At 50.6% G+C, this 13,892-nt stretch overlaps 1 pseudogene; it reads left to right on the top strand.

Moving 5' to 3' along the window:
* Nucleotides 1-6,349: 6,349 nt before the first annotated feature.
* Nucleotides 6,350-13,256, top strand: LOC149347588 (uncharacterized; annotated as a pseudogene).
* The last annotated feature ends 636 nt before the right edge of the window (nt 13,257-13,892 follow it).

The raw sequence follows: 13,892 nt of genomic DNA on the forward strand, positions 1-13,892 counted from the left end.
TGTCTCCAACAGGGAGTCAAATTTGGAATTTAGACGGGCTTCGAGTTCGGCAAGGGAAGGTTCCAGAGCCGGCGTCGCCGCCGTCTCGCTCTCCATAGCGTCCGTGTCGGAGTTACTAGGGGGAGGGGGAGTTGTTTTAGCCTCTAAGGCTTCAATTTTGGCAAGTAGCATCTCGTTTTGTGCCCGGAGAGAAGCTACAATGTTGTGGAGCTCAGCGTCAGCCGCCGAGCGAGGGGGAGGGGACAGGAGGTGGGAGGAGGAGGCAACCCTGCCTGAACCGCTCACCTGTTTGCCATTTTTGACGGCGTTGGCCCAGGAGCCGGTCGCGCCATTGTTGTCTTGGGAGCGGGCTTGCTTCTCCTGGCCACCATGTGGGGGCGTTGGTGGCACTTGACAGCTCTTGGCGTCCTTCCCGCTGGTAGGCGTCTGCCGTTTTGAAGCATCGCTGCAGATGCTGCTTGGGTGACGTGGCTGCCTGCCCGTCCCGCTGGATTTCCCGCCCTTAGGGGCGGCTGGCTTGGTATGGCGATATTTTGCAGTGCAGTCCCGCGAGTTCGTGGCATGGCCACCACCACAAACCGCACATTTTGGCTGACACTCGTGAGGGGTCCGCACCCCCTCTTTTACGGGTGCCTGCTGTCTACACAGGCCACACGTGTCTTGGGTTGGGTTGGGGCAAGAGTCCACCCGATGGCCGACAGTTCCACACAAGCTGCAGGCCGGAATAGTGCGGAAATATGGCTGCACTGTGACAATCTCGGAGTTGTAGTGCACGTATCGAGGCCTCACCGTGGCGGCAAAGGTAAGCCTGGCCTTGTTTGAGGAGCCGAACTTGCGGATATCTAGTAGAGTGCCGCTCCTCCACTGCACGCAAGGTTGGAGAGACTCAGACGTCTCTTGGTTGGCCACCGTAATGACCCCATAGCAGACGTCCTCTTGATGTTCTTTCAGATGGCCGGCGAGAGGCACATCTCCTTTGGTCGATTTGATGGAAAACTCGCCTAGCAGACGGTCTGCGACGTGAGCGTTCCGGGTGGTAGCTAGGATCAAATTTTGCTCCTTGCATTGGAGGAGGCTCAACTCGGCCGCGTTAGGCGCCCCGAGGAAAGCGCCGAACGCTCCACCGAGTTCGCCGTATTCAAAGGCGTCCCGGATGGCCAGTGATTTCCGGGGCTTGATGACGATGACAAAGTCGTCTTGGTTGAATTTTGGTAGAGGCTTGGGCCTCCATTTGGTCACGGGTTTGCGGCCAGCTTGGCGGGTAGCAGCAGCCTTGCCGGTGGTTGGCGTGGCGTTCGCCTCTACCTTGGTCTCTCGTCTGGAGCGGCGCTCAAGTAGACGGAGGAGAGATACATTGCGGATCGGGTCCGCGGGCGCCGATTTGGGTTTCACAGTGACGGGAACGGTCGACCAAGACATGGCGTCCGGGTCATAGCCGCGTTGCAGAAGCGTTTCTGCCATCTTGCCGAAAGCGGCTCCCTTGCAGCCGAACGCCGGCGCAGCTGTTAGGCTTAGCGTCGGCGCCGGAGGCGGGTAGGAAAAACCGCTCTAAAATTTGTAAAAGTGGGCCCACCTAGATGAAATTGGTGTCCACAGATGCCGATGAACTTGCCAAATCCAATGGGAGCAAAATTGATGGGGTCCGATGACTTGAGCCGTGGCTCCTGCCAAAAAATGACGGAGCCGAAGCGCCGCACGTCTGGCAAACGCCGGCTGCCCCCTAACTCAGGGACAGCGGAGGAGGCGGCTATCGCCATGGCTAGAGTACACTCTAGCCATGGCAATGGCCAGCACCAAAGCAGTCACCATAATTAGCGACTCCAAGGTGGCTATCAACAATTTTGCGCGGGTATAATCTCCCAGGAGGCAGAACGAATATTAAGACATAAAGACTGGGACCAAAGAGAGGTGGAACTAATATGGGTGCCGGCACACTCGGGGAACAGGGGAAACGAGTTGGCTCACAGTATAGCTCGAGGTTATGTCAGCAGAGCAGTGAGCCGGGTTGAGTCCCCAAATTTCACGAGAGATGCATTCATATCATTTCACGAATACACCCATCAGTTTAAACTGGAAAGGAGGATCTATCCGCCACCAGACAAAAAGCTCGACAAAAGCCAGGAGGTAACGTGGCGTCGGCTCCAGACGCGAGCCTTCTTTAGCCCGTCGAGACTAGCACACATGTATCCAACACAGTACAACGCTACTTGCAAACAATGCGGCGAGATAGCCGGATATGACCACATTTTATGGAGCTGTAGAAAGGCGTCGCCACCGGCGGACCTACTACCAGTCCCTTCTCTAGTGCATCATGCCAACCGTTAACCGCAGAATGTTCCGGATGGTGTCATACGATGCGGCGTTTCTCTGACTCTAGACACTATTTAGGTTAGAGCCTATAGCTTGCGACAGCAATTGGAACTGGCCACCTATAATCGCAGCCTGCGGGCGTCCACCAAGATATGTGATACAGTTACTGCGTAATTTCCTTCCACAAATCCAAAACATTTCCTTCATTATGGCACCTTTCTTCGTGCAGACCATCGGCACCGGCCGGGCTGCCAGTGTTATGGACCTTAGGAACATAAACACTTGAGTGCAGTGGGGTCGTGCGGGGACCCTGGGGCGTGCCCCGAATTCCTCTTTAAATAAAGTTTTTCTCTCTCTCTTCTTTCATTAACACCTTCCTCCCTTCCCTTATTGTTTAGTTTACAACACCTCCGTAAGGAAGAAGATGGGGCTTGAAACGTGCCACTAAAAACGCATCGTGAACGCTTAATCACGTCAGTACAAATTTATGTCCAACTTCAGATGAGAACGGAAATCACTAAGCTGTTGAACCAGGGTGTGTGTTGCACATTACAGTTATTTAAGGTAATACGCGGGTATCTCATGTCGCACAGGGTGTCCCCTATTCAAGCTGTCGCCACCGCAGGCGATATTTTCCTTTCCAGGCTGCGAGGTACAGATAAAAAAAATCCTTGAAGACAAGTTTGTCGTGAATAAAGCACACACAGGCAACCACTCACAGGCCTCCTAATTCGTCCAACATTATGCACCGTGTTTTATTTTATTCACAAAATAATCATACTGGATGAAAGGCCTAATTAAACCACATTAGGTTATTACGCAAATAACTGCATATGGGCTTCACACTTACGTGGCCAGAATCCCCACGTTAAAGGTGACGCTCTGTGGCTAATATCGCATATCTTCGAAGAATTTTCAGTGAAATAGATCGCCAGTTATATTACTCGGGGGCCATTCTTTTCGCAGAACAGCAAACAATGCTCGTTTACTCCAGGCACTGCTCCAGGGCAAAGCTGCCGAGCTAGAGCGCGCGGGTTCAAGCACGGCTGATGATTGGTTATAAGGAAGCGCCGAGACAGAGGCGTCCGGGCAGCGTTCGTGCCGAAAACAAAGATGACCGATCTGTCCGAGTCCGAACAGGCGAGCAGTTCTAGGAATGAATGAATGAGCTGTTTGTTTTCAAAAGGGAGGCTCACGGGCGTGTATTGAGGAATTTAGTTTTTGAGGAAAGGAAAGCTAGGGACCTACTGATACATGAGGGGACGACTAGGGTGGTGGTGGTGGTGGAAGATTTTTATTTTGGCTATTTACATGAGAGTGTGGGGACTGGCCTTAAAAGCCAGCCCCTTACAAATTCTAGGACAGGTCCCTAGTCCGCGACCCCTGTGGCTTCCACGGCAGGTCGGGCCATAGCGACGAGGGCTCTTTGGCTCTCTAACACAGCAGCCGAGCAGGGCAGCCTCCCAGCTCTCTCGGGTTGGTAAGGGGAAAGGGGGTAAGAAGGGTTAGAGGAGAAGGAGGAGAAAAGCATTTATTTAGTAATGTACAGACAGGTGCTCGGGGAGAGGCCCCTAGTGGGTCTCACCCCTTACAATACTAGTCGGAGTCCCTCATTCCGGGATCCCGTTGGTCGAGACCGCTACACAAGTCCGCCGAACCAGGGCCTGCTGGGCCGATACTTCCTGGCAGCTGAATAGGGCCGCCTCCCAGTCCTCTCGGGTAGGGGAAGAGGTGATTGGGGGGAGAGAAGGATTTTTTCTGCATGCCCAAACCATGTGGAAGATGTCGGCCACCTCCCCACAGAATGAGCAGCGGCCGTCAAAAGAAGGATTAAAGTGCTTGAGAACCGCCGGGCACAGCAGGGTCTTTGTAAAGAGCCTGAGGAGAATTCGTTCGCCAGCTTTACCCAGTCCTTTCATAGGAACTGGGTATCGCCGGTGTTCGGCACGATAGTGCTCAGTAATTTCTTTAAAAGAAAGGAGAGGGCTGTGATCTGGGTTAAGCTCCTCCCAAGGGACGTCTGGTGCCCGGTGAGTGAGTGCGCGGGCTGCCTCATGGGCGGCTTCGTTACCTGGCATGCCTTGGTGGCCGGGGACCCATATGATTGAGCGATGAGTTGGATCGCTGTCGCGAGTACTGCGGTGTAAAATTTAGTGAGCGAGTGGAGTGATCCAACCGAACTCAAAGTTACGACAGGCTCCGCGAGAGTCTGTGAGGATGAATTTAGAGTCGGGATGGGAGGCTGCGAGGGCGATCGCCACCTCCTCCGCATGCGTTTAGTTGGGGGCTCTGAACGAGAGGCCGTCCACCTGTTTTCCCTCGTGTATGACTGCAGCCGTGTACCATTCCCCCCTGGAGCGGCAGGGGCCTGCAATGTCGACGTAGAAGACGTGTTTCTTTGAGCCATAGTGGCGGTGCAGGGCATTCGCCCGCGCCTGGCGCCGGCCATTATGGTCCTCCTTGTTCATCTTAGTCGGAAGGGGTCGAACGTAGAGGGCGCTTCTCCACAGTTCTGGCACTCGAACCCGTTCCATGGTATGGTGATCATGTCTGATATGTAACCGGTCCAAGAGGCGGCGACCGGACACGGTCTGGGCGAGACGCGTGTATTGGTTAACGAGATGCGCCTCGCGGAGTTCTCGATAGGTGTTCACCACCCCCAAAGCGAGAAGTCGCGCGTTGGAAGTGGATATCGGGAGGTCGAGGGCTCTCTTGAAAATTTTGCGGAGTACTATCTCCAAGTGATCTTCGTCATGTTTCCGTAAGCGGAGGTAAGGAGTCGAGTACAGTACTCGACTTGTTACGAAGGCATGCGCGAGCCGCATCGCATCCTTACTTCGCAACCCTCCTCGCTTGTTGGAAACGCGGCGAACCATTCGGCCACCTGGTCGCCGACTTTGCGGAGTTTGGCAAGAGTTGTGTCTGCCTTACGATGTTGATTAATGAAGAGACCGAGTATTCGTAGCTCCTTCGCTTCACGGATGGGGCCGCTTGCGAGAGAAAGCTGAACGGAGATTTTGCATTTCGGAGAAGATCGAATATGCACAAATTCAGACTTGGACGGGGAGCACTGGAGGCCGCAGTACGTGGCATAGTGGTCAACTATGCTCGCCGCTGCTTGCAGGCATTCCTCTATCTCTCCTATATTTCCCGTAGTGGCCCAGATGGTGACGTCATCGGCGTACAGCGCATGCTGAACACCGCCGACAGCCGCCGGCCACAGTACCGTGATGGTATACAAGCGAAGGAGCCAACGCTCGTCGCTTTTCGTTAGCCCTTTCGCAGGGGGATGAAAGCGGGTATGCGATGTTTGATAAAATTGAATAATTTGCTTGTAGGTGATAGCCGGATTAGGTTCTGATACCTCAGGCGTTGAGTGTCGAGGCGATGCTCGGTGGTTGAGCGCGCAGGTTGAGGCGTCTGCAACCTCGTTTCCCTCTAGTCCAGCATGTGCTGGGGTCCGGATGATGACACGTGTGTTCGGGGTGTCGCGGTACCGCATCTATGTCACATTTTGGCGGCACGTTGAGGTATGCGTCCTTGTTGTGGATTTTTACACGCTGCCCGGGAGTCGGCAACGATTAGCCGGGAGTATGGTTCTGGAGCGGCGAGTGCTATGGCAACCTCCTCCGAGTGTGTAATGTTGGGCGCATGGAAAGTGAGTCCCTGAACGTACGTATTTTGATGGATTATTGCGGCCGTATACCATCCCCCGTGGTGTGGGCCAGCAGCATCCGTGTAGAAGACTCCTTAGCGAGAGCCATAGCGGTCGTTAAGGGCCGTCAAGCGCACGGTTGGACAGCCATTTTGAGTCTCCTTCGTCATGTTCTGTGGCAGAGGCTGGAGCTGCACCGCGTGGCGCCAGTCGTCTGGAACCGTCTTCCTTTCCACTGCATGCGCTTTGTAGGCAATGTGTAGGCGGTTTAAGGGGCTTTTGGCGGCTGAGATTTGTTCAACCGCAGGTAGTGATTGTGGAAGTGCGCCTCGCGTAGCTCCTCAGAGGTTTTGGTCATCGATGAGCCGTTGATTGGACGTCGTGATGGGGACGTCGAGGGTGCGCTCTGCAATTTTGCAGTGGATCGCCTCTAGTGCGTTCTTGTCACATTTCTGCAAGTGGAGATAAAGTGCCGTATTAGTCACAGACGAACTGTGGCCACAAGACGTTTAGGTAGATCAGACGATAGGAGAATTTCCTAATTCGGTCCGGCAACACTGGTCGCCGGTGTGTCCGCCATTAGCTTGGCGACGGCTCCCGCTGCTACGCTGCTTTGACAGCCTCCGCGTTCTCCCTTGCTTTACTGAGCCCATTTGGACAGTGTAACTATCCTTCCTTAGCAATGTCGTGTACCAGAAGCCTCTCTATTATTCCGAAGAGCCTGACCACCGACAGAATACAAGCTTACAGCGCTTCAAGGAGCCTCGGCAAGCGGAACGATGACCGCAGCCACAAGTTTGTCGCCGAAAGCTACATTCAGTGCGGTTCCATCGAAACGTCATCATTCACTACACGGTAAGCTGCCACATTGTGCGACTGTGCTTTTATTGTTTTCCAGCGCTCTTTGCTATATAAATGATCATTGTGTTCTCTAAACTGTCATACAAACTCTCATTCTTTATGGGGCTGCACTGGAGAGCAGGCATGGCTAGTTAAACCGAGTGCCTGCTATTTTTTCACTTCGTTCGTGCTGTAAGGAATGTTAGTTACTTTGATCGTCTTTTTTTTTCTTTTGCAGTGACTGCACGTTCGTGCGTGTGCCCGCTCGATGCTTTAGAAGCCAGAAGAAGACTGCATCACATTATCAAGTCAGTGCTGTGATAACGCAAGACGGCTTCATCGAAGGCTGCACATGTGAGTGCGCTGCGCGGGAGAACGGTGCGTGATACCACGCTCTGGCATTGCTGAAGTCTATTGTGCTACTAAATGAGCAAGGATACGAAGAACTGCCGCCTGAGTTGTCTTGCACGGAACTGCCTCAGAAGTGGAGGCGACCGCGTGGAGACAAGATATCGTGGAGCGCAGTAGACGAAGTAGATTGGAGATCCGTACGGCCCGATGGTCTAGAGTGTGCCGAAGCTTCTCGAATTTACGAAGCGCGCAAAAAACCCAGGCTTGCAGGGGATGTCAAAAAGGCTGCTCTGAAATTCGGACGAGACCTCTCAGCACTGGAACCAACCCCATTTTCAGAGCACTTGCAGGCAATGACAGTGAAAACAGCAAATTCTTCCTATGGAGAAACTTGCGAAGGGAGTATGTTATGGTGCCGGAAGCCATTAGTGCCTCACCATTTCTCAAGCCATGTTAGTCCAGACATCAAGTTGGGTTCCACAGTGAGAGGCGCCGACTCTGTTCCACCAGAACCAGCTATAATCCGTTCAACATCAGTGTAAGTGGCTTCAGCTCAACACCTGCCACCACCACAGAAAGCCATAATTGAGGTAAATACACATGTCGCATTTGAATAATGTATGGTAAGAAGAATGTGGCTAGTATGTCCAAAAAATGTCCACAGCTGCAGCTTTGAGTTTTATTATCTTAAGTGCATATAACATGCGTGCGTATAACGCAGCGTGGTGTAATAATATTTTAAAGCGCTGAATGTAGCTACTTATTCTGCGTAAACATATGTGCACATATATTTCAACCATCATGCACAGCAAATTGTTGTTGCTCTCAAATACAAATCTGCTAGTCGAAGCAGAGCTGCTGCTGGAGTCTACCTGGTTTTACCTAAGCAAGCATATTATTCTGTTTTTTTTTTTTGCAGTCACTAACTCTCACCATCACCGAGGCTCTTCAACTGGAGAAAAGTACCCGTGGGCAAAATAAGAGTGCTGCATGGAAGGCAGTCCGCCGTCAACGGCTGACCGCATCCAACTTTGGTGCAGTTATGAAGCGGAAGAACTCGACAGTGAAGGGGCTCAAGAACTTGACTGCCGAGAGGGACCTGTCACGAGTTAGTGCAATCCAGTAAGCACCATTTTTACATGTAAAAATAGTCTTGTACTCAGACTAATCCTTGCATGCACTGCTTTTAAAATGCATCAATCTTTTAGGATGACCTGTTGCAGTGTGTTACATTTTATGACGCGTTTTTCTGGTATGGACACAAGCCGGGACATTGACTCTGTAGTAACGGTTTGGTTTATGGGGTTTAACATCCCAAAGTGACTCAGCCTATGAAGAGGCCTGTAGTAATGCATCACATAATCGCAGGAAGAGGGCAGTCAGGGCTAGTTGATGTGCCTAAAACCTTTAGCAGCGCTGTGAACAAACACTGGTAGCATAAAAGCATGCAAAAGTAACGAAAAGTTCAGTGCATGAAATAAAACTCTTTATGAATATTTAGTGCTCCCTGCTTCTGTACATTCTTATTCAAACTTGGACATGAAAAAAATATTTCTTCCATCCATGCACAGGTTATTTCGTCATAAGTGTTCATACCGTCTTGTAACAAACTCGGTTCATTTTGACAGACACACATTCGAAGGCACTTCGATACAACAGCTTCACTCTGGTGCAACAAAGTTTAATACAATTATAAGATAGCTAATATTGTTCGGCATGGGTTACTTAATGATCATATTTCTACTTTCACTGGCAGCCTTTCTCTGTGAACTGGAGATATTGCTTTTCAGTGCAGTGTGGATGACTATTTTTGGTATCTTCATTTCAGGTACGGCATTTCAAATGAGCAGCAAGCCATACGCCGATATGTGACGACAATGCAGGCACTGCAGCACGATGTGCAGATTTTTTTTTGTGGATTTGCTGTAAGTCCAGCTTGCCCATGGCTGGGAGCCTCACCAGATAGGACAGTCTGGGACCCAGAAGAAGGCAGCCATGGAATTGTTGAGGTCAAATGTCCTTACTCAATGAAGGATATAGATTTCCCGAAGCTAGAAGGGTCATGCCTTGTGAAGGACGTGACCGGAGTCATCAGGCTTCATCGCCAAGATTTTCATTGCTATCAAGTTCTTGGCCAAATGGCACTAACTGGCCTCACACGGGCAGACTTTGTTGTCTATTCACCACATTTCATTGTCATCGAAATGATAACGTTCGATAAAACTGCTTGGCAGCTATGTAAAAACAAGCTAGACAAATTCTACTTTGACACACTTCTCCCATTTTTGGCAGAGCAATAAACTACAGGTCATCAAAGGCCGTGGAAAATGATAACACGACTGCTTCACTGTCTATTACATTTCGACATGAAACATATACAAATGATATTAATGTCTTTTATTCATAGCCTTAGTCGCTTTGGGACGTTAAACCCCATAAACCAATCAACCTTTTATTCAGATAGCGAGGTCTTGGATGCAAGGGCAGATGTGCTGTGCCTGATAGAGTCCAGGCATTCTATACATTGAATAGAGCATGCAGCATAATAAAACATCGTACAGTAACATCCCTTATACATTTGCAAAGAAGGGAAGAAAACGCATACATCTACAGCGATGAAAATACAGTCTAGCCCGTTTATAACGAAGCCACTTATAGCGAATTAGCGGTTATAACGAAGGGATTTCAATTTCCCATTCCCATTTTTGCATTTTCAATACATTTTGGGTCCGGTTTTAACGAAGTAAATAAGAGCGCGTCAGCAGATATAACGAAGAGATTTAATACCAACCGAAAAATAATCTGCCAATCAACAAATGTTTGCGTCCTTGAGGCGATTTTTACCGCGAAAATAAGAGCAAAATTCGGCTGACGGCGTCCTTTCGTGGCGTCGTCTGCTCTCCTGCGGAGCGAAAGGTTGCTTCACTGCATCGCAGGCACGCCGGTCTCGTGTTGCGCCGTCCTTGAACGGCGTCACGGCGTAGAGCGGTAGAGCACGCCGCGCAGGGGAAAAATGCAAAAAAGAACAGAGACGATTTTTTTTCGATGACGTCGCAGAGAGCGGCCGTCTTGGCCAATCTCGGTTCTCTATTTCTCTCAGGCAGTCGGCGCCACGGCTGGACTGCAGTCTGCACGAGGTGTGGCAGCGCGCGCGTTGTTTTATGTCGGTGCCGCGGTGCGCAAGGCAGGGAGAAAGCGCGGCAGCATTGTGCATGTTGGAAGCGTGGCTCATTTTTATCGTTATCGCGGAGTTCGACCAGATCTTTGGTTCGCAGTTGGATGGTATGGAAGCCGCAATCCTGAAGTCCGCACTCGCGAAACGTGTTCAGGGGACGCTGGACGACTTCTTTCAGCGGCAATAAATCGGTATGCTGATGTTTTCATTTTTTTTTTCGTAGTCCACATATAACGAAATAGTGGATATAGCGAAGTGATTTCCGATTCCCGCCGACTTCGTTATAACCGGGCTAGACTGTACTACCAAATATTGCGCATGCATTATTCAGTATCGTTGCACCCTATAAGCGGGCTCTTGAGATTGGTCAACAATGCACAAACAGCCCACATTTCATTGATCATAGGCGCTATGGTCAGTGGAACCGGCCTGTCGAAGATGTGGAATGCTTTGATGCGCTGAATACGCTTCTCAACATGAATCCTTAGTTTTGCTATTTCTTGTGTTCCGGTTACTTCTTCTGCTGTGAAAAAGTCTCTCCGTAAAAATGGAGGATTATTCAGTGCGACACCAATCTTACTAAGGAGGTCATCTATATTAAATCCCATGTCAGCCATGACTGTGTCTCCAGGCTGAAACTCGAGCTTCAGAAATCCACATTTCTGCACCAAGTCCTTGTCAGAAATCGACCCGGGAAATAGTTTCGACAAGAAAGCGATCGTCCCATCTGGTGCTATGGCTCTGTTGCATCTATGATTACTCTAGTACTTGAGTACCCCTGTGTGGTAAACACAGCTGGCATTGACTCACTTACTTCTTCTCTAGACATCCAGAGGTTAAGCTGGCCTATCTGCAAGTACATGAAGCTAATGCAGGTCGCGCACAACCTAGATACTGTTGCCAGCGAAATCCTAAACCTGTAGGCCAGGTCTTTTTCGAGCAGACCAAGACGAAGCCCCACGAGCACTAAGAACAGCTGTTCCTTGGCAGGCAGCAAATGGGGCCCTCCAGCATTGTTAGTGCCCTCCTTATAGCTCCTTGACCAGGCCTTAACATTTTCGCAGTTCTCCCCTGGATCAAGGAAATCATAAAAGCTTATTAAAGCCTCATAGCTTGGAAGGCCCGTGTAGAATGCTATGTATTTAGGGCTGTCTTTAAAACATTCAACGGAAAATTTTCGACTCAGTCGTTTTTCAAGCTGCACATCTTTAGCTTCTACAAGCTCACCTTCACGTTTCACCCTGTAGAAAGAGGCTTTTGCTAAGCTCAGTTCCTCTGCCTGGCCCTTAAGCTTTGCCTCAAGGGTTTCAATATGTGCCATCAGAGCTTCAACTTTTTGCTTGAGGTCCGCCATTTCCCGCGAGCACACACAATCGCACGCAGGGTCGTCACCGATGCTGCTCGATGAGCTGGCCTCGGCAGGAATGCTCCCGTCGCCCGTTTCCGCCGCCTCCGGTGGCTCGGTGACAACATCGGTGGGCGGCACAAGGTCGGATGTAGCAGCACTAGCACTTTTGGTGGCAGAGTTTATGCTGCATGAATGCCTGTTTCGAGGTTTTAAGGCGAAATCCTTTAATGCCTCATACTGTCGTTAGCAGACGCATCGGCAGGAGTGTCGACAGGCGCGTCGGCAGCCGTGTCGACAGACGCGTCGGCAGATTCGTGCGCCTTTCGGCGTCACTGCTTAAAAGGCTCAAGGTTCCAGCATGAATAAAGGCGCATCTAGTGAATCCATGGGCTTCATAAATAAAATAAAACGAGTAAAGCCAAGAAAAGGAAAATAAAAAAATAAAAATAAAATTAACACCAAATAAAAATAAGATGTGAAAATAAAAACAATAAAATTAAGAAAAGGAGCAAAAATAAATAAAGAACAATATGAAAAATAAAAAGTAAATAAAAACAAACAGTGGCCAGGAAACTCTTTCGCCTTGCAGCACTTCAGAGAGCCAAAGTGCCCCCTGAATTTTCTCTTTCAGTCGTCACAATATAATATCAACTTATGCTTAGATGGTAATATTCTTCTCGGCGGAGGTTTCGGCGCAGAGAAGGCAAACACAGTCGGCACAGCATCTTGTCTGAGAAAACGCCGATTCCCCGCTACGTTTCGAAGATAGCAGTCTTCCACGAAATGCCTAGAACACATTTTGGTGAATTTTGTGACCTTGAAAAACTTCCCCTCGTCACGTTTAATGGCAATCAGCCACCTCTTCTTCCAATAAGCGTCCCGTGGGAAGGAATAGAAGGACACCTACAAAAAAAGAAGTAGACGCAAGGTCACGCACGAACTAAGTGCATGAATGAGAAAAGGTTGATAATGAGTGTACTTGCATTCGAGCCGTTTTCGTCGAGCACTCCTCTTTGCTTGCACAGTGGCACACAGCAGTGAACGGGCATGATGCGGGTAATTCTCAACACAGCGGTTGTGAAACGCGGGGAAAGCGGGCGATTCCGCACGGACGGCGTCGCGTCTGCGTACGTGCACGGATGCTACCGGAGTGGCTCGCCAAGCTAATGGCGGCAGCTAAGGCTTCGCGTTTCACTCGATAGATGGCGCTGAATTAGGAAACTCTCCTATTTTGCACTGATCGGCAAACCTATATACGCACCCAAGACCAGGAGCATGATCCGTACCCTCTAGGTACAGAGGAACTCCACAGGGAGCAGTTCCCTCCCCTCCTCTTTAATTTCCCCATGGTTCACCTTCCCGCACTGCTTGATGATGTCCAATGCATCAGGTATGCCCTGCATGCCGAATACATCACTCTCTGGGCAACACATGGTTCGTTGCGACAGATCCAGGACAACCAGCAACAAGCGGCGACTATCGTGGACCTACACGCTCTCCGCTGTGGCCTGGAATGCTCCGAGACCAAATCAGACTTCGTGCACCTTAGGCCAAACCCGCAGTGCCTCCCTTGCTAGCGGCCCTTTCCCTGAACACGATGAGGTAGGAGTGTAGCGACTCTTTATTCGCCGCAACCTCAAGATCGATACAACCCTGCAGAATCTCCCCAAGATTGGAGATCAGATGGGCCGTATTGTCCGCCGGGTATCTAACAAACGATAGGGGAGGGGGGGGGGGGGGGGGTGGTATGGAGGTTACGATGAAAACACTCCCTGAGGCTGGCGAATGCATTTCTAACCAGTCGGATACGACTAGGGTGGCCGAGCCACGCTTTACACTGCTTTGTAGAGGCCACTAGGAAAGAGTGATTTATTGGTTTTGAATTAGTTTTTTGCACAACCTTGCGTATGTCGTCATTCTTCGTGGCACCGCCCACCTGATCAGACGTCTCCATCCTGGCGGCACTCGATACACAGGACGCTGTCGTAAGTACAAAGTGGGAGGCGGGGCCTTCTAACGAACTTCGCCGAGCTGAACGGCGTGAATAGGGAGCTCGAGCGTGCTCACCGCGGTGGTTCACTTGTCAAGGCGCTCGTCTACTGAGCCCGGGTACCCGGGTTCGAACCCGACTGCGGCAGCGGCGTTTCGATGGAGTCGAAACGCAAGAGGCACCCGTGTGCTGTACGATGTCAGTGCACGTTAAAGATCCCCAG

The sequence above is a fragment of the Amblyomma mixtum genome, chromosome 4, assembly GCF_055824585.1.
Source record: "Amblyomma mixtum isolate Tamu chromosome 4, ASM5582458v1, whole genome shotgun sequence".
Classification (NCBI taxonomy): Eukaryota; Metazoa; Arthropoda; class Arachnida; order Ixodida; family Ixodidae; genus Amblyomma; species Amblyomma mixtum.